Genomic DNA, 21,333 nt, shown 5'->3' with positions numbered 1-21,333 from the left:
GGCCGAGACGTAGATGGGAAGATAATATTAAAATGGATTTGAGGGAGGTGGGATATGATGGCAGAGACTGGATTAATCTTGCTCAGGATAGGGACCAATGGCGGGCTTATGTGAGGGTGGCAATGAACCTCCGGGTTCCTTAAAATCCAGTGAGTAAGTGCTAATATATTTTCTTGTTATAATACATGTTCTATGATGATAGGGAATGGATTAATCTTGCTCTGGATAGGGACCAATGGCAGGCTTATGTGAGGACAGCAATGAACCTTTGGGTTTCTTAAAAGCCATTTGTAAGTAAGTATATGTTCTATGTTTCCAATAAACTCTCTTTGGGTGATTTCATATGAAATAAAATTTAATATATTTTCTTATTGTATTCTTACCTTGAATTTGAAGGGCAATATAAAAAATGTAATTCAATAGGAAAACACGTATGTGGTACAACGTTTCCCCAATTAGCTGTAGCTGTGTAACTTTGTACCACCATTAAATGTCAAATTTCACTTATTTATGTTTGGTATGTATTATATCCCAACCCATAAAAAAAGTAATTTTCTTAAATAATTTACTTTGAAACATCAATTTCAATAGACACTATTTTAGGTAAGTAAAAAAATATGACAGAAGTGGTACAAAGCTATCCCAAATGATTGTATGCATTTACATAATTATCCGAGCCCTAGCAGTAGTAGTAGTAGTAATAGTAGTAATAATAATAATAATAATAATAATAATAATAATAATAATAATAATAATAATAATAATAATAATAATAATAACTTACTTACTTACTGGCTTTTAAGGAACACGGAGGTTCATTGCTGCCCTCACATAAGCCCGCCATTGGTCCCTATCCTGAGCAAGATTAATCCAGTCTCTATCATCATTTTAATATTATCTTCCCATCTACGTCTCGGCCTCCCCAAAGGTCTTTTTCCCTCCGGCCTCCCAACTAACATTCTATATGCATTTCTGGATTCGCCCATACGTGCTACATGCCTTGCCCATCTCAAACATCTGGATTTAATGTTCCTAATTATGTCAGGTGAAGAATACAATGCGTGCAGTTCTGTGTTGTGTACCTTTCTCCATTCTCCTGTAACTTCATCCCTCTTAGCCCCAAATATTTTCCTAAGCACCTTATTCTCAAACACCCTTAATCTCTGTTCCTCTCTCAAAGTGAGAGTCCAAGTTTCACAACCATACAGAACAACCGGTAATATAACTGTTTTATAAATTCTAACTTTCAGATTTTTCGACAGCAGACTGGATGATAAAAATCTTCTCAACCGAATAATAACAGGCATTTCCCATATTTATTCTGTGTTTAATTTCCTCCCGAGTATCATTTATATTTGTTACTGTTGCTCTAAGATATTTGAACTTCTCCACCTCTTCGAAGGATAAATCTCCAATTTTTACATTTCCATTTCGTACAATATTCTCGTCACGAGACATAACAACAAGAACAACAACAACAACGACAACAATAACAAAAAGAGTTACGAAGATATAAAATAATTCTCATAGTAACTTGTTCATACTGTAACCAAAAGCATAACAAGAACTTCCTAACATGCAGCATATATTTTTGGTGAAGGTAGTAACATGGCTCTCTACTCCAGGCTGGTGCCTACACATTTCATAAGTTACCCCCATTTCTCGTTCTACATCCCTCAGCGGCCACTGTAAAGTACCAGTAATGTACTTTTTTTTTTTAGCTCGTACACACTGCTTTGATAATGGCATGATGCCCCACTGATCCTGAACATTAAAATGCCTACACATAAGAGTTGGTACAGTGCTAGAGCAAGGGAAGAGGAAAGTATGAAGTTGAGGTCATACAGCATACTACGCACTGTCAAGGTCAGTGACTGGTGAGACACCAGTTCTCAAAATGAGGTACCTAATGCCCATGACTGAAGGTAAATGGACTGAAAACGACTGATTCATGGATGGTCTTCATAAGGCAAAGACTTCTAGCTCTTTCTGTGGACAGCCTAACCTTGGAGATTATTAAGTACTGTAATTGTTCGAAAATCATGCTAACTTGATATACTGCTAAAATTCTGGATAAACAATTACAATAAGGAGTAAGTTGCAGAAAATTTTCAATTCGTACTGATTTTATCTACCACCTACCACTCCCACTTCAACAAAATCTGTTGGTAGGCAGCAAGTGGTCGAATGCCAATACATGAATAAGTCCATACACATTTCCCTATGCACTCTTTACCACTTAGCTTCTTCGGGACGGACAGTCCACACTACTGGGACGGTCTGCATGGGAACTCTGTATTTCCCTATTTTCTAACATATAACATGTGCATTCATATTAAAAACACTCTACTCCACATCTCAAATTTGTAAAAATCACTTCCGAATACATAATAAACCTTACAGGACTGAAAGAAAGTTACATTTTAAATGGTTCACAATACTCACGTTTCAACTGTGTCAGTATCGCTCTCTCTCCAAAGCTTGCACATAGTTTCAGCAAATCTTGGTCTTCCTGTTTCCTTGTTCAACTTCCTTCCTTTGTGTACTTTATGATCTTTCAATCAGCAGAAAACAATAAAAATGGACTAATTCTATGTTTTTGGAAAGGATTTCCATTCTTTTTCTTCCATTTACGAATCTGAAAAAAAGAAAGCGGCACAGAGTGAAGAAAAAAAAAAGTCATCAGAAAGTAAAAGAAAATCAGAGGAGTAATGACTGATGCATATAAAATATTAGTTCATGTTGCTTTTATAGGAATAATTAAAATCAATTTTCTCTACAAGAGAGTAGTGTTTCCATGATGGCCTTGTAACAACCTATACCCAGGCCACTGCAACATTGCACTTGGCAGTTTAGTGTTACGCTGGTAACGAGAGACGTGACCTTGCCACAGTGACCCTCACTACACAACAGCTGACTTAAATTATGTGGAGTTTGCTATTTTGCTCCGTTAAATTAAATGGTAATTATTATGTAACTCATTCTTTATTACTGTTATCTTGGAGGGACCTGAACTTTTTTTTTATGTCCGCTGTATTAAATTATCTGCACAAATGGAGGGTTGCCCATATATACAGACAAAGTCCATCTCCTGCTCATAAAATTGAAGAATCATGTGCACCATTCTGACGCCTGACTATTTACGCATGGATTCCCACTACGTGGGTTACCGTTTTTTGAGCATCTTTTTTCTTTGCAACATTTCACACCAGTGCTACAAGTTATTTATAACTTTAGAACACTAACAAACAAATTACGCACATGATAGTAACACTATGTAACATAAGCAAATCGACAACACAGCAGTGCTCCATGTGGCAACATGAGCAGCTGACAGAAAATGCTACGTTCTGATTGGTTCAGAAGGCTACTGCATAGCATTCAATTTTTTCATAGGAAGGATTGCCAACCCAACTGTACCATGTGTGTTCGTCAGATTTGTTGACATCAATCCTGTATACGCTGACGAAGTATTTCAACAGTGGGAATGGGTTCTGAGTACACAATTTCTTTCAGACAGTTCCACAAATAAAATTCCAGAAACGTGTTCAATGAACTATATCCTAACAAATGGATAGGACGCGCAGGACCCACTTGATGGCCTGTGCGTTCCCCAGACTTAAACCCACTGAATTTTCATTTGAAAGAGTGTGGCATTCTACACAATGACTGCATGCTTGCATTCAAGCCACAGGGAGTCATTCTGAGCATTTCTTGTAATGTTACGCCTATCATTGCTGCAACAGAACTGTACTGATAACTTGGAAATGCGGTACAAATGGACACTGTTCATATAGCATTTTTCACTGTTTTAGTGTGTCCTCCCCCCTGGTGACGTGGATCCCACATATTAAGACTCACCCTATATATGTAAGCAGAAGAGAGTCTTGATTTTTGCCAAAGAATCACATGATAGAGTGGATGTCCAGTAATATTTTTCCATCCCTTTTAATTGTGATAAAAACAGATGCCAACCCCAACACATATTGGACTGCTTACAGTAAAAAAGTACAGAATCTTCTCAAAATAAATAATGGACTAAAAATGTCGAAGCTTATGAATCTGATCCCATAGACTACAGTGTAACAAGAGCAACAACAGCAGTAGCAGCAACATTTCTTTCACACTCAAATGTCTCATAGCTATAAATAAGATTATAAATGTATTTAAGTTTGCCAATTTATTTAAGTATCGTGCCTCTTGCTTCTTCTGAGATATTTTGCAAAGTGCTATATTACAAATAAAATTATTGCTAAATCAGGATAAAACCGTTTCAAATAATCACAGATTTTAATGCTCTCAAAACTGACTTCAACATCTTAGAAAACATATCTTTTCCAGTTTATTTCTATTCACAATATTAACTCCTTAACGCTCTACAAAACCTCTGCATGAATGGAATCAAACCTAATATGTTGCTGATGAACTGACATACAGTAACTATAGTAAAACTAGCTGTATTTAGTTAAGAAATTCGAGATTCTCAGGTTAATATCTGGATACTGTGATAAAATAGATTTAGGATTTTTTAGGTGAATAAATGTTTTTTTGTTCGTGATTACTTGTCAATTAAGTTAAAAATTTTAGACATGATGTCTCTAGCAAAAATACCAAATTTTATATCGCATAAAGATACAAATTTTCAGGATAAAAATATGCAACAAAATATTTTTCATATTTTGATTATTAACACATATTGGGGAGCTTGACTTTTTGCAGTGGTGTCTTACGCATATCAATTTTAATAGTGTTAAATTGGTAGTAGATGAAATGGACAAAAACTTCGTTCAAAATGTATTGAAGAAATAAATCTCCATATGTTTCTGCTAATTTGAGTGTCTTGTCCAACTCCATTAAAAACTAGAAGAAATAACAAACCTCCTGAAAGAAACTGTTAAAAAAAAAAGGACATGATACTGAAAGAAAAAATGGCAAGTTTAAAAACAAAACGGAAAAGTTTAAAAAAAGTAATCTAAACTTGTGTTTAGAAAAAATATTGAATTTGAAATTATGAGCAAAGTTGCCCAAGTTCTAGAAGATCAACAAGTAGACAATGAGAACCTGAGAGTTAATGTCTGACATCCCTCTTCTGAAGTACGTTAGACTGACTTCATTTGATACAGAACAGTCGTTTTCCCAGTACCGACTGTGTTCTGTGACAATCAACAGAGATTTTTAATGGATAATTCGGAGATGTCATGTATTGTGAACTGGAACTCCAAAGACATTTCAGCAATAGACTGATGAGGCATGGTTAGTGAGTACACAGGCTTTTACTCGTATTTGACTAGGTTAGGATTTTTAGGTGTTAGGATATTGAACATTATTATGTGAAAGATGAAAATATTTTTAATGTTTTAGCTAATATTTTTTAATTTTTTAACACATAAAAAAATTAGTAATTCTCAACTTTTATCACCTAAAAATCCTAAACCTAGTCATAACACTGACATCTGAAAGTAAGATTATTTATTTTCCAATGGCTAGAATTGACAATCGAGTCATTTTCCCTCTAGCTTCCCAGTACAAGCTAACAAGGTCCCCAGTCTGTTGTGCAGTTGAGTTTCAGGCTGGGCAGAACAGAAGGTGTTGTTTGTCCATGATTTGGTCAGGGTTGTTGCACAACACATCTGTTGGAGTGGTATATGCCTACGGTGAGCCAGGCAGTCATGTCCTGACATCAACCTAAATTTTGCTACAGCTTCCTTACGGCCTTCATATTTTTTCTTGATTTCTTTAATCTTCCTGCAGAGGTTTGATTTGGAGTGGATTATTGTTTGGATTTTAGTGCCTTTTTTGAAAAGTTGATCTGCCATTTCATTGTCAAATAGTCCAACATGTGAAGGTGTTATTATATATTGTTGTATATAATTAATTAGTTATATGATATAATTAAGTCTGTATATGAAAATCAAAATTACCTGTTTTTTTCGCTGTGCTATGCCAGCAGTAGTTTGTTCATCATCCAACATTTCTGACGAAAAATTCTTAATCACTTTATAATTGTCTGCAAGAAATGGGATTTGTTTCTTCTTCAGAAACTGGGCTTTCATGACATCTTTCCCATCTTCACCATAAGCAAACTAAAAACAGAAACGTAATATCTATGTAAATTCTTGTATTCCATGTCGTCGGTTTCTTGGTAAAAGTGACCAAGTCACATTCAAAGGCATCCAACCTTTATGAAAATTTAAGACATAATTATATATTAAAAACTAATAATATAGCACATTTACCTTCAAAATAACTTGTTACTAACATCTAAAGAAGAACAGTTGTCTTTGGATGGATCATTAAACCTTTAAATGCCTTTTCCCAACAATTTTCAATTTTGGACTTGGTCACTTTTACCAAGAAACCGACGATGTTGCACTTTCAATGCAATTGGAAAACAGACAAGAATAATGATAAAACAAAAAACTGGCTGAACATGGACATGCTTTTTTCAAATCTTCACATTATGTTTGAACTTCATAAACGGTAGTTATTATTTAGTACTTATGTATGACATGTTGACACAAAAACTGTACTCACACGTACAATATACAGTACATAGGAGAGTTGAATGAAAAACTAAAAAATGTATGCAGACATAAAACTGCCATCCACACATATACAATATATGCAGGTGAGTAATTAACAGAAAAAAAAATGTTGTTCTAAATTCAGGAACCATTTACTCAGAAACTACTTAAGACAAAGGGCTGAAATTTTGTATGTTAGTTTAAACTATATAGTTCTTCAAAATAAATGGACTGCTATTTTTAAATATTTAATTCAAGTAGTGAAAATGTGGACAGACACATCATATTTTTACAGGACAAAATAAACTAATGGACATTTGTCACATTGTGCTTGTGTAATTGAAGAAGTACTGTTTTTATTTCCCTCATTTTTTCAAATAATATGCTTTTGACAAAGGGCGAAACTTTTGAAAAATGTGAGATTAAAAATTTTTGTAATAGATGTTCCTAACTGTTGACAATCGCAAATTTTCTTTTCCAACACACTTTTCTTTCTGCCATGTCTATATTAAAACAATGAAAGATAATTTGTTTCTGTGGCCAGCTCACAACTCACCAACATTTGTTTATCACACGGTGCACAGGACATTAGTCTGTGTTTGATAGAAACAGAAGAAAAAAATATCTTATATATTCATATTTATACGCGAAAATACTGTTAACAGCACTACCGAGTTAACAGTCATTGTGACTCAGTGAAACATACATCTGCATATATATATGTCTGTGGATCATGTTGTGTTGAAATGTACAAAAGCTCTGTTATTAAAGCAAAATAAACAATTCCTAAATTCACTGGCGAATATGCCCCAAGCACTAATGGAAAATAGTAATGGTTTGTCAAGCATGCAGCAAACATCTGAGTGCAATTTTTATGCATAACTTAAGTTTTGTATACATTATAAAATCTTCAATAAAAGATGCCCTTTCCTAGTAGGCAGTTTGAAAACATGCAACACATTCAGACCAACTTGTTATGAAGAAGATTACAAGGAAGCAATGACTTCGAAAACTTTTGCATCAAAGCCTAGATCATATATGTAACAGATAACTCATTGCTATGTTAAAATTGGCAGCACTCTGAAGAGAACAACCGCCAGGATCGCCACCCGTCTGCCATAAACGAACACGAGATGGCAGTACAGTCACTAATGCAATTCAAATGGGAATTATGACGTGACTCCTTATGTAACAACTAGATGGCAGCGTAGTAAACCTGATGAAAGTTGTTAACCTCAAAGCCTATAAGACCGACCTATATGGGTATATATGATCTAGGATCAAAGCTAACTCCGAGTATATGAGCTCTGGAAAGACATGTGCAAGGACTTGATTTCAAAAAATGCATTTAGGAATTTCTTTGAAAAATATTGTGAAAAAAAAAACATTTCAGAGGAACCGACATTAAATACACACTTTATTCAAAAACAAGTTGTAAGTTATTTCATCGAGAGAACACCCCCCACCCAAATATATATATATATATATATATATATATATATATATATATATACATATATGGTGGAAGTGAAATAACCCTGCAGATTTTTAGAGTGAATAGCTCATGTTGCATGTAACAAAAACTGTAATACCAGATTGGTGGAGAGTTCACAGTTTTCTCAGAAAAAAATGTTTTTTCCTAATGTTTAACACCCTCTTATTTGGTAACTATTGCGAATTGGATTGTGATTCTTGTTCATATCGATAGAAAATCTAATAAAGAATCATTTATCCCTCTGTCCTATTTCAATAATGTGGGCGGTTTTCGTGTAAATTTAATTAAAAAACCACTGAACGATGCAATCCACATCGCAACTTTGTAGCTAGAGAAGGGTTCGTAATATAGGTTTCCTATTCATTCAGCATATCCCATCGTCCCTTTCAATCTGCAAGGTTATTTCACTTCCACCCTGTGTATATATAGGGGAGAGTCGGGTAGTATCAGACATCGGTAATATCGGACAGTGCGTTTCTTTCATCCACCATCTATATATATATATATATATATATATATATATATATATATACACTGGTCAAAAAAAGTTAAGCATATTTCCAGTTTACCCTATAATACCTGATATTTATGTTTCTTTTGGTTTTATGTGGCACGTATTATGTTTACTAATTCAAATTCTTTCATTTGTTTTATTCTGCATCACTAGGTAACGTCCAAATCACGGCTAGTAAACAAAGCCTGTAATTCGAGCAAAGTTCAATCAGTGTCGTTTTGCTTCATAGTGCAGTACAATGGCTCGGAACACCCTTACAATGGCAGACCGCATTAAAATCATCACTTTGATGGAACAAAACATGAGACAAGTTGATGTTGCTAACATCCTTCATGTGAATCAGAGTATTGTCTCCAGACTGTGGAGAAAGTTCCAGGAAACCTAGTCAATAGCAGATCGACCTCGCGAGGGCCGTCCACGCAAAACAACACCAGGTCAGGACCGGTATGTAAGGTTATCTGCACGTAGGAACCCTATAGCCTCAGCTACAACTCTGCGCCATGACCTGTTCGAAGCCACTGGTGTTGTTGTAAGTAGCCAAACTGTGCGCAATAGACCTCATGACATAGGGTTGTATGCTCGAAGACCACTCAAGACTCCAGCACTCCGTCCACATCACAGGGGTGGTCGTGCATGATGGGCTAGAGCACATGAGAATTGGACACGAGACCAATGGACCAGAAATTTATTCTCAGACGAAGTGAGAATGGGCCTACACCCTGACAATAACTCTATTCGCGTATGGAGACGAACAGGGGAACGAAATCATCCCTCAATGACCGTGGAACGTCACCAACAGTTTGGTGGTTCAATCTTGTTTTGGGCAGGTGTCATGTTTGGCCGCCGCACACCACTGGTTTCAATAGAGGGAAACATGACTGCTGCCGTGTATGAGAACAACATCCTCCAACCCATAGTAAGTGGTTTTGCAGAGACTTTAGGAGAAGGGTTCACTCTACAGGACGATAATGCTCGGCCTCATCGTGCTCATAGTGTGCAGCGGTATCTGGTAGAGCATGGGATCCGAAGAATGGATTGGCCAGCATGCTCACTGGATATGAACTGCATAGAGCATGCATGGAGCTTTCTCAGGAGAGCCATTTCCAATCGTCCACATCACCCATTAACGATTCAAGAACTCAGGAATGCTGCCTTGGAAGAATGGGTCAATTTGCCTCAGGAGAGCTTAGATGCGTTGGTACTGAGTATGCCCCGTCGCATACAAGAGTGCCTCAGGGTTCGTGGAGGACCAACACGTTATTAAACAGGGCACTGAAAGCACCATCTCCTTTTCATTGATGATGTACGAATTTCAACTTCCCTTATCTTTTCTGTTGTTTCCAAACAATGCAGCTTTTTCATTTCATATTGAGTCCATTGTTAACAAATAGTGTATTTCTACTTTTAAGTTTATTCTGTGGAACCAAGAAATCCAATTATAATTTATCTATTTTATTTTAATTAATAAAAACCGTTATATGCCTAATTATGCTTAACTTTTTTTGACCAGTGTATATATATATATATTCAATATACTTAACATGACAATACATGCATATTTAAATCTTAACTTTAGAGACCACACTCTTCCAATAAGTACCATACTGGCAAAAATCTAATATGACCTCGAACATAATACGACCTCAAGTTTTCAGATGTTCTATATAGAAAAATAAAAATATCTCTATGTAATAAGATTTACACTTTGTAAATGTTATAAAATGAAAAAATTAATTTTGTAACTGGAACTGGATTCTTTTTCAGATGGTAAAATATGTTTGGAAGTAAATCATGAAAAAACAAAGTATATGATTATCTCTTGTGACCAGTGGTGAAGCCAACAGGTGGGCCCAGGGCCACCCAAAAAATATGCTTATTTTTGCGTTTTTATGGAAAATACTCAAAATTAAAACTAAACCATGGATCCAGAGCAATAGTTACAGTCGATAGCATTAAAGTAAGAAGTCAAAAATGCGTTCATTTCTTCAAGATCCAATTTAACTGTGTTGGGTTGGGCCTAAAAAATTGTCTGGCAGCGATAAAAAGAAGGAAGCCGTGGAGGCTACTGAATTGTTGCATCAGCTAGAAAAATTTGACGCCTTATTTTATTTGGTATGTTTAAACGATATTTTTGCTCTTGCAAATTCATTACTGGAAGCACCTCAGTCTCCAAAAATGGATATTAGTAAATGTTCGTCCTTCATTAAGGCAATGATATAAAACTTTTCAAAGCTCTGAAACGAAGAAAAATTCGACAATCATGTCAAGCACAAGGCTTTGTAATCTAGCAATTCTATCATTTGAGAGGGAGAAAAGTTGGGATTTGTTGAAGGACCCATCATAAGCGATCGACAGATTCGTTGCTAGGAAATCTCGACAGCTCCAGTTCACCTTATGAAGCCTTTGTATAGGTATGCCTTGCATGGTTGTGTATCATAATTTTGCATGTTATTAAATAAGACTTCCGAGAAGGAGTTTCAAGAGAGTTGACGGCAGCGGCATTGTCAGGGGATGGGTCTGGTAGTTTCTAAACCCTGCATATCTGACCTACCCAAAATAATTAGTCTGGCTACGCCACTGCTCGTGACCAGAATATTGTACGAAATGGAAATATAAAAATTGAAAATTTATCCTATGAAGAGGTGGAAAAATTCAAATATCTTGGAGCAAGAGTAACAAATATAAATGACACTTGGGAGGAAATTAAATGCAGAATAAATATGGAAAATACCTGTTATTATTCGGTTGAGAAGCTTCTGTCACCCAGTCTGCTCTCAAAAAAACTGACAGAATTTATAAAACAATTATATTACCGATTATTCTGTATGGTTGTGAAACTTGGACTCTCAGTTTGAGAGAGGAACAGAGATTAAGGGTGCATGAGAATAAAGTGCTTAGGAAAACATTTGGGACAAAGAAGGATGAAGTTACAGGAGAATGGAAAAAGTTTCACAACACAGAACTACACACATTGTATTTTTCACCTGACATAATTAGGAACATTAAATCCAGACATCTGGGATGGGTAGGGCATGTAGCACGTATGAGCGAATCCAGAAATGTATATAGAGTGTTAGTTGGGAGGCCGGAGAGAAAAAGACCATTGGGAAGGCCGAGACATAGATGGGAGGATAATATTAAAATGGATTTGAGAGAGGTGGGATATGATTATAGAGACTGGATTAATCTTGCTCAGGACAGGGCAACAATGAACCTCTGGGTTCCTTAAATACCGTTAAGTAAAATAAAAATTATAAATTATGATTTATTTAACGACACTTGCAACTGCCGAGGTTATATCAGCATCACCGGTGTGCCGGAATTTTGTCCCACAGGAGTTCTTTTACATGCCACTAAATCTAGGGACATGAGCCTGTCGCACTTAAGCAACCTGGCCAGGATCGAACCCACAACCTCAGGCACAGAAGGCCAGCACTATACGAACTGTGCTACTCAGGGGACACAGTAAGTAACCAAACCTGCCACAAAATGTCATCCTTACTGCTATCCATGTTCTTAGAAACACAGCACTTTTTAAAACGCTTCACAGCCAATACTGATCCAAGCTGTAAATATGTATCGGATCAGTACTGTGCACTTCGTTTTTTCCAATTTGCTATTGGCTATTGGTGTCAGAGCATGGGCCATTTAAGCAATAGTCTTCAACCTTCCTAAACACCCTGGTGTTCTATTTCAAGCACAAAATGGTTGCATGATTGAGGAATTTATGGTTGACTGCTTTAGGTTTGTTGTAAATAAACCCTTTAAGGATAACATGCGCAGAGTATATGGTCAGTTAGTATAGTCTGCACGTCCTATAAGGTAGACTTCTTTTATCACTGAAAAATGCTAGGCTGCGATTACAATATTATAAGAATGGTTTTCACACAGCTGTTTCTATGCAAAAACATCGTAATAGATTTGGACCCATATTGTAATCATCATTGCCAGTAATATTTTACTTTTGAAGGAATGAATGGTGAGTGCTTCTCATTACCATACCTGCACTACAGTGCCATCACTGTCTCTAACTGTCATGTCGTAATGAACTACTAAACCTTCCAAATGTTTAACTAAGCATCTTTGGAGATATCCACTCCTACTGGTTTTCACAGCTGTATCAATTAAAGCCTGAAAATAAGAAATGATTGTGTTTAAATACATACATGAAAACAAGTATCAGTATTCTCATGAATACTGTGAAATATTGTGGTTAAATACATACATGAAAACAAGTATCAGTATTCTCATGAATACTGTGAAATATTGTGGTTAAATACATACATGAAAACAAGTATCAGTATTCTCATGAATACTGTGAAATATTGTGGTTAAATACATGCATGAAAACAAGTATCAGTATTCTCATGAATACTGTGAAATATTGTGGTTAAATACATCCATGAAAACAAGTTGTGAAATATTGTGGTTAAATACATGCATGAAAACAAGTATCAGTATTCTCATGAATACTGTGAAATATTGTGATTAAATACATCCATGAAAACAAGTATCAGTATTCTCATGAATACTGTGAAATATTGTGGTTAAATACATGCATGAAAACAAGTATCAGTATTCTCATGAATACTGTGAAATATTGTGGTTAAATACATCCATGAAAACAAGTATCAGTATTATCATGAATACTGTGAAATATTGTGATTAAATACATCCATGAAAACAAGTATCAGTATTATCATGAATACTGTGAAATATTGTGGTTAAATACATGCATGAAAACAAGTATCAGTATTCTCATGAATACTGTGAAATATTGTGGTTAAATACATGCATAAAAACAAATATCAGTATTCTCATGAATACTGTGAAATATTGTGATTAAATACATCCATGAAAACAAGTATCAGTATTCTCATGAATACTGTGAAATATTGTGGTTAAATACATGCATGAAAACAAGTATCAGTATTCTCATGAATACTGTGAAATATTGTGGTTAAATACATCCATGAAAACAAGTATCAGTATTATCATGAATACTGTGAAATATTGTGATTAAATACATCCATGAAAACAAGTATCAGTATTATCATGAATACTGTGAAATATTGTGGTTAAATACATGCATGAAAACAAGTATCAGTATTCTCATGAATACTGTGAAATATTGTGGTTAAATACATGCATGAAAACAAGTTGTGAAATATTGTGGTTAAATACATGCATGAAAACAAGTATCAGTATTCTCATGAATACTGTGAAATATTGTGATTAAATACATCCATGAAAACAAGTATCAGTATTCTCATGAATACTGTGAAATATTGTGGTTAAATACATGCATGAAAACAAGTATCAGTATTCTCATGAATACTGTCAAAATATTGTGGTTAAATACATGCATGAAAACAAGTATCAGTATTCTCATGAATACTGTGAAATATTGTGGTTAAATACATGCATGAAAACAAGTATCAGTATTCTCATGAATACTGTGAAATATTGTGGTTAAATACATGCATGAAAACAAGTATCAGTATTCTCATGAATACTGTGAAATATTGTGGTTAAATACATCCATGAAAACAAGTATCAGTATTATCATGAATACTGTGAAATATTGTGATTAAATACATCCATGAAAACAAGTATCAGTATTATCATGAATACTGTGAAATATTGTGGTTAAATACATGCATGAAAACAAGTATCAGTATTCTCATGAATACTGTGAAATATTGTGGTTAAATACATGCATAAAAACAAATATCAATATTCTCATGAATACTGTGAAATATTGTGATTAAATACATCCATGAAAACAAGTATCAGTATTCTCATGAATACTGTGAAATATTGTGGTTAAATACATGCATGAAAACAAGTATCAGTATTCTCATGAATACTGTGAAATATTGTGGTTAAATGCATACATGAAAACAAGTATCAGTATATTGTGGTTAAATACATACATGAAAACAAATATCACTATTTTCACAATTCTATCCTGAATAAATGTTTGTAGCTTTTAAACAGATTGCAGTCTGCTCAGATTTCTCAAGGTAATTGTGAAGATTTCCACTGGATGTTTTTTCATACATAAATTATACAAGATGATTACATAAGAAATAAATTTAACAAGTTACATGGCCTCAAGTGTTTAAGATATCGAAAGTCACCTTAAATGGTTTTGTAAATATATTCGTAAAGTTTCACTCAACAGCTTAACATAACTTCGTCAACACTTTCAATTGATGCTCGGATGTCATTGTTCATATCATCTAGGTCAGTAATCAGTAGAAGAGGAGGAATCAAACTCGGTATTTCAGATGCCACTGTTACTGCCACTGCCACCACCACCACTATCATCAAAAGTCGTTTCCACAATGTGAGCTTCTACGCCCATACAAAAAAGTCGGATTGTTAGGTCAGGGCTTCATGGTAGCCAAACTGTGAGTGATTTATTTCAACTGTTGCAAAACCAATTAAGTGCTGTAGAAGAGTTCTTTCCAGATGATCTCTAACTTCCCAGTGTCAATGGAGTGGTGACCCATTCTGTTGCAAAATTAAGTTTTCACAGTCTTCATACATTTGAGGCATCAACCAATTAATGGCCATATCGAGATAAGGAGATCTTGTAACAGTTTTTCATGGGAAAAAAGTGGGGGGGATAACCATTTTGCAGGACATAACATAACACATTAACATGAGGAATCCCGCACATACTCCATTATTCTTTTAGAATTTTCAGTCCCCCATATTCGAATGCTCTGTTTGTTTACTGACGTGGAATGTTAACTTATCACTAAAATCATCTTCCTCACAACATATAAGCATTTCCACACAGGTCACCACGTTTAATGTTGTCATTGTCAGTTAGAACTTACGATGACTTTAGTTTGTATAAAATTAGTCCTACAGGTGGTTGTGGAATTTGCAGCACTTCTTGTCGATTTCTTTGGACAGTGTTGGAAAGCAACATGAACACAATCAAATTTTTCATCGGACACATATGTTTTCCCAGAATTTTTATCCTTACACAAACTTTCAATTGTTTTAAGTTTCTTGTGCAATCACAGATCAACTGCCTATCATCATGATTCAGTGTCCTGCCCAAGAGGTCTTTCACTGCAAATCCAGCTTTCTCCAGTCTTTCTCTTTTTTTCTCTTCATATGATCCATATATCTTAATGTCGTCTATCATCTGATATCTTCTTCTGACCCGAACTCTTCTCCCGTTCACTATTCCTTCCAGTACATCCTTCAGTAGGCAGTTTCTTCTCAGTCAGTGACCCAACCAATTCCTTTTCCTCTTCCTTATCAGTTTCCTCATCATTCGTTCTTCACCCATTCTTCCAACGCAGTTCCATTTCTTATTCTGTCTGTCCACTCCATTCTTCTCCATATCCACATTTCAAATGCTTCTATTCATTTCTCTTCACTTCGTCATAATGTCCATGTTTCTGCCCCATACAATGGCACACTCCACACAAAGCACCTCACTAGTCTCTTTCTCTCTAGTTCTTTTTCCAGGGGTCTGCAGAAGATGCTCCTTTTTATATTAAAAGCTTCCTTGGCAATTGCTATCCTCCTTTTGACTTCCTGGCAGCAGCTCATGTTACTACTTATAGTACACCCCAAGTATTTGAAGCTGTCCACTTGCTCTACTGTCTCATTTAAAATTCGCAAGTTTACCTCCTTTATTTTTCTTCCCATGACCATGGTCTTCGTCTTATTTGCATCTATCTTCATCCCATACTGCTCAAGCTGTCATTTAGCTCCAGTAGCATATCCCTTAGTATCATCTCCTCTTCTGCTAACAACGCCATATCATCAGCAAATCTTATGCACTTTATTCTTCTTCCTCCTATTATAACTCTTCATGTTATGGAAACAGTTTTACTAAATCCTCCAAGTAAATGTTGAACATGTAGGTGATAAAGGGCATCCTTGACATACTCCTCTACCAATTTCCCTTCCTTCTGACATTTCTTCTCCTATCCTGACTTGTTGGTAGTAATTTTCTCAAATGTATTTTATAATGCCACTGCATGCCATTAACAGAATTCGTTTTGTGTAATTCAAGCACGCAAAATGAATGCTTTTTCTGTGGCAATGGCAGCCATCCTAGTGGAACTGTGTGTGATGTGACTTAATCGATAATCAATATGAATACAAACTTTCAATGTTGATGAATAAAAATCTACAAAAAGAATTTCTAAATCTTCAATTGTAATGATTTTATAACTTGTTGATAGTATCTATTTATTTTGTAATCATGGTATATATTATTTCATTTTGCAGTGCTTTATTTTAAATCAGTGAAAAATTCTTACATAAATCAATATGCAATTTGTTTGAAGCATAATAAGAATTGTAAAATATGTTGTTTAGAATCACAACACACAAGATACAAATACCGATGGATTTTTTTCTTATTAGGGAAAATCACTGACAATCATGGCAGACAACTCCGGTCTCAGCACAACTTCGTGACAAATTGCTACTGAAGATGAAGTGACAAGTGCGTCGAAACATGTATAGAAACTGAAGATTTAACTGTATTGTACCTGACTGTGTTCAGACAACTATTGTTTAGAATTTTCCTTTTATTATTTTAATGATTACTTAATTCAGATGTGAACACTGTATGAAATAAATATGATCTTATTTGTCTATCTCTAAGACACAAAATACAGTAAAACTCCATTTTAACATTCCCGTTTTTAAGGAATAATCTGTCAAGTCCCAGCCAAATTACCATAAGAATAATGTTAGTTAGTTTCCAATAGTTGGATCTTGACTTAATGGCATCTTCCATATTGTAATTAATTAATTTCCGCTTTTAAGGAAACCTGGTTTAAGGAAAATCTTAGTTTTAAGGAATACTTTTCAAGTGGATTTAGTGATAATGAAGTCCAAATATCAAATCAACTTTCAATAATCAATAGTACCAGCATATTCGATAGAGCATCTCAATCGACAGTAATGCAGCACCATTATTCTTTATAGTTCTTAATGGTCTTGCTTTGCATTGCTTTTACAGAGAGGTTGCTTCGCTTGTTTCGTTCTTGCGAGTTGTGTGGATCCTGTTTTCAAGTGTTTTGTTAGTTTATGCTGTTTGTGCATTGTCATAATGGCGACTAAATGAAAGAAATTAACTGTCAGACAGAAAATTAAAATACTAAAGGATGTTGAGGTTAATCCTCAAATAACAATATCACATATTGAAAAGAGCATAGTTTGCCAACTAATTCATTATGGGGGATAATAAAGAAAAAGAAGAAATTTTCATTGTCGAGTTTGTGTCATTAGGGCCAAACCAAACGGAATAACATTTGTGCCTCACCACTTGAAGAGTTATAAAATCTTATAATTTAATTCATTGTAAATGATAATTGCAAGCCCAATTAAATGATTATAATGTTTGGTATATAATACACATGTTAGTACTAGTTACTTTAGCATCTCCATTCCATTTTACGTAAACCCCCTTTTAAGGAAAACCCCTGTTTAGGGGGGGGGGGGGGAGTAATCCCCCAGAGATTCGTTAAAAAGGGGTTCTACTGTACCTAGTTAACTCTACATCACCTTTAATGATTTTTTAAAATTATGTTTCTTGCATAAAATAAAAAGATGAATGAAATGACCGCCCAGTATGTTCCCAGAGCCCTACGCTTCGCTATATGTAGAATTATTTATATTTTTTGTCGCGAATTTTGTTAATCTTCCAACAGTCTCTCAGTCCCAGGTAGCTGCTATCCTTTATAAAGAGACACTTACCTATTGTTATATCAATTGTCATAACACACATCTTGTTATACATGAGTGAACTAAAGCAAAGTCTAGGCAATTTCAGTTTTCATGTCACTTTTAACTGCTGATTTTCTTAAACACAAAAATAATATTAGAAAAGATTACAGACTGTGAGATCCAACGAGAGGTGGAGTTCCCAGACATGTTCACAAGGTCACAAATATTGTGAAAAGGTAAGACAGGGAATTTCGCCAGCAATGAACAGTCAGTTCGGCAGAAAGGCCTGATGACGTTTGAGTGTGTTTGGAATTTAATCCAAAAAAATCTTTAAGGTGTTATATCAAGAAACCAGGTTATCTTATGGTAAGTAGGCTTAATGTCATGCTTACAGACACATGAAATTCGTGAGACATGATAACGTGAATTGCTTTCATTTTTCCAATTCTTTGTACCATTTACTTCCTTCCAGAACTCCTCCCCCCCCCCCCCGCAAAAAAACTCACTTCTGAAACGCGAAATAAAGCGAATTTGAATAATAACCTGAAAAGAAAACATAATTCAAGTTTTTAGTAGATTCCAGCAATACATGTTTCGTTCACAAAATCTTAACAAAGAATTTTTAAGTATGTACTACAATATTTTCATAATTTCAGTTTTCCTTTTTTTGATGGCACATTTCTGCCATTTTATCAACAAATGAATGCAGGTGTGTATTAAAAACTGTAAAAACTGAAAATTGATACTGAAAATACTGTATTATACCATCTTATCATGTTTAATATCTTAAGCCAGTATTACAAAACTTGCAAAGGGTTATATAAATTTAAAATAACACCGACAAATTGGCAATAATACTGAAATCTTGAAATTTTAAGACGAATTTTCCTAAAAATAAAACAACTTTCATGGGACTCTAGTCACGCTTCATTCACGTATTTATGATTTATTCATTTCCTATACTCCTTTATTGTTCATTAACATAATCTCTACCTCTGAATAAAGTTCTGGCTGATATGTACATCTACTGTCAGGCAGCAGGCCTACATCTCATTTGATGTGTGTCACAGAAATGACAGGGGAAAGGAACTGGCCACCCTAGTCCATTATCTACCGGCTAAGTTACCTTATTGGTGTCACCTATGAGGATTTCCAACCTGTCTTTGGACAGTTGACTAAACAGCAACAACAATTAAATCATTACCCATTATTTCATTTATTTATTAATTTAATAGAATATTCTATAATTATATGTCAAAGGATGAGCAGTGACAGAACCGGATGGTTGACAGCAGACTCCACTTTATGTTGGATCTCCCTGTATAACTATTAATGTACATTTGTACAAAATGAATTATATGTATCTATTTAAACAAAGTCAAATGTCTTACTTCTTGGATTACAGAAAATGCCTTTTGTGTGCAATCCAGAGAACTGAGGTTCATCTATTTATTTGGTTTCATATTAAATGATTTCATTTAAGTATATGTATTTTGAATAATAGTTCAGTAAAACGATGGTAATGACTTGACACTTAGGAATAACCCTTAGAAGTTTCACTTGTATATTTTGAAAACTTCACAATACAGAACATCCATAAAAACTAGGTTAAATACAGTGAAATAAATCAGTTCTGTTAACAATGTATTCTATAACAATAGAAAGCCAGTGGAGTTTCATTATCAAAACAAAATTAATGGTTCACTGAACTTGTAAACATTTCTATGGTTAAGTACTCTTTGTCCCTTGTGGCAGCTCACGAATAGTGAGAAGATTTCTAAATTCTGTAACGATTCTTTCAAACTGCTCTAATTCCTGTTGTAGCCATGACATATACGTGATTCTTTTTTTTTTTTAATTGCTGGATTTAAGTTAGTGCATGGCCTGTAGTAATATGTAAGGAATGACGTTTGAACCTACCTGGGCCTCTTTAAATCTGCAGTGTTGCACTAAAATGCTTATTTCTCGAAAACCATATATCAGTTTTACATAAAATAAACACATTCTTAATCTAAAAACCTAAAGAATTAAAGTACAAAATGAAGTCAAATTTAAAAGTGACAAAATTGATCACACCAGTCATACCTGAACTGTTGAAAAAGGCGTAAAATGAATAACAAAAAATGCGTCACATTTATAATACCAATTTTTTTATCCGTACCTCTTCCAGCCATACAATGGAAAAAAAATTCCTGTGGCTTGATACCAGTCATGAACCTTCCATCCACAAAGCCTCCGGCTCTTGGTGATGTGTTGTAGCGAGGAAAGCTGGGAGTGCCTTGCCTGACACCATGTGCCTTCCAGTTCAATCTGACCCAGCAGGCAGCAGATCTGCATAGCATTCACAGCTGGACCCTTGGCACCAGTCTGAATCATAAGTTGCAAGTTATTGCAGGGAAATCTCTTCAAAAGCCCCCATGGAATGCACGCCCTATATAGTGAGGATCACGTAAGTTCAGTTCCCAAACAGCAAATATTTCCGCCTTGTCAGTGTTGCCAACTGTTACCAGATATCACCACATGTAGTAAAATCACGATCCTATGTACTGAATGACTTCTTTACTCACCGTACTTTACCTTAATGTTGGAAGGTTATTCTAAATAGTTTCAATAATAATGAGAAATGTATTGCTATGTTCTATTCTTTTATTCCTTTACATTATTATTAGTATTAGCATTAATAGGTTACTAGACGTAAATATACAACAAAGTATAGTATATAATATTCAAGAATCAAATCTGTTCCAAGACCAATTAAATTATTGTCACTTCACTTCAAAGATTCCAGCGTACATATACTGTACTTCCTAAAGGTAGATAAATTAATAACCAATTGACTTTTGGTTGGAATTCGAATGAACTTCTGATTATCTTTTGAAATTAGTAAGGAAATGGATAATACAACTAGGCTAAAACTGAAATAATAATAAATCAACTTAAAAAATTATTTTGGTCCTTAAAAGCCATAAGTAATTTCACTTCTAGATACCTTTTTAAAGATTTCATTTGTTTGTAAATTGCTTAATAATGCTACACTTACACTTATTATTTCTGCAACTCCACGTCTGTCATTGAAAAAATGT

At 34.8% G+C, this 21,333-nt stretch overlaps 1 long non-coding RNA gene across 7 annotated transcripts in view; it reads right to left on the bottom strand.

The window, feature by feature from the left end:
• LOC138715532 (uncharacterized) overlaps positions 1-12,664 on the bottom strand; it is a 75,573-nt gene extending 62,909 nt beyond the window's left edge. For all 7 annotated transcript variants that reach the window (XR_011336393.1, XR_011336389.1, XR_011336390.1 and 4 more), the window contains exons 1-3: positions 12,536-12,664; positions 5,922-6,083; positions 2,446-2,638 (exon numbers count right to left, since the gene is read on the bottom strand). This is a non-coding gene — a long non-coding RNA (uncharacterized lncRNA). The remainder of the gene's footprint in view (positions 1-2,445; positions 2,639-5,921; positions 6,084-12,535) is intronic.
• Positions 12,665-21,333: the final 8,669 nt, after the last annotated feature.

This window comes from Periplaneta americana, chromosome 15 (assembly GCF_040183065.1).
Source record: "Periplaneta americana isolate PAMFEO1 chromosome 15, P.americana_PAMFEO1_priV1, whole genome shotgun sequence".
Lineage (NCBI taxonomy): Eukaryota > Metazoa > Arthropoda > Insecta > Blattodea > Blattidae > Periplaneta > Periplaneta americana.
Note: the sequence above shows the minus strand (reverse complement) of the source record. Positions and strands in the feature narration are given on the sequence as shown.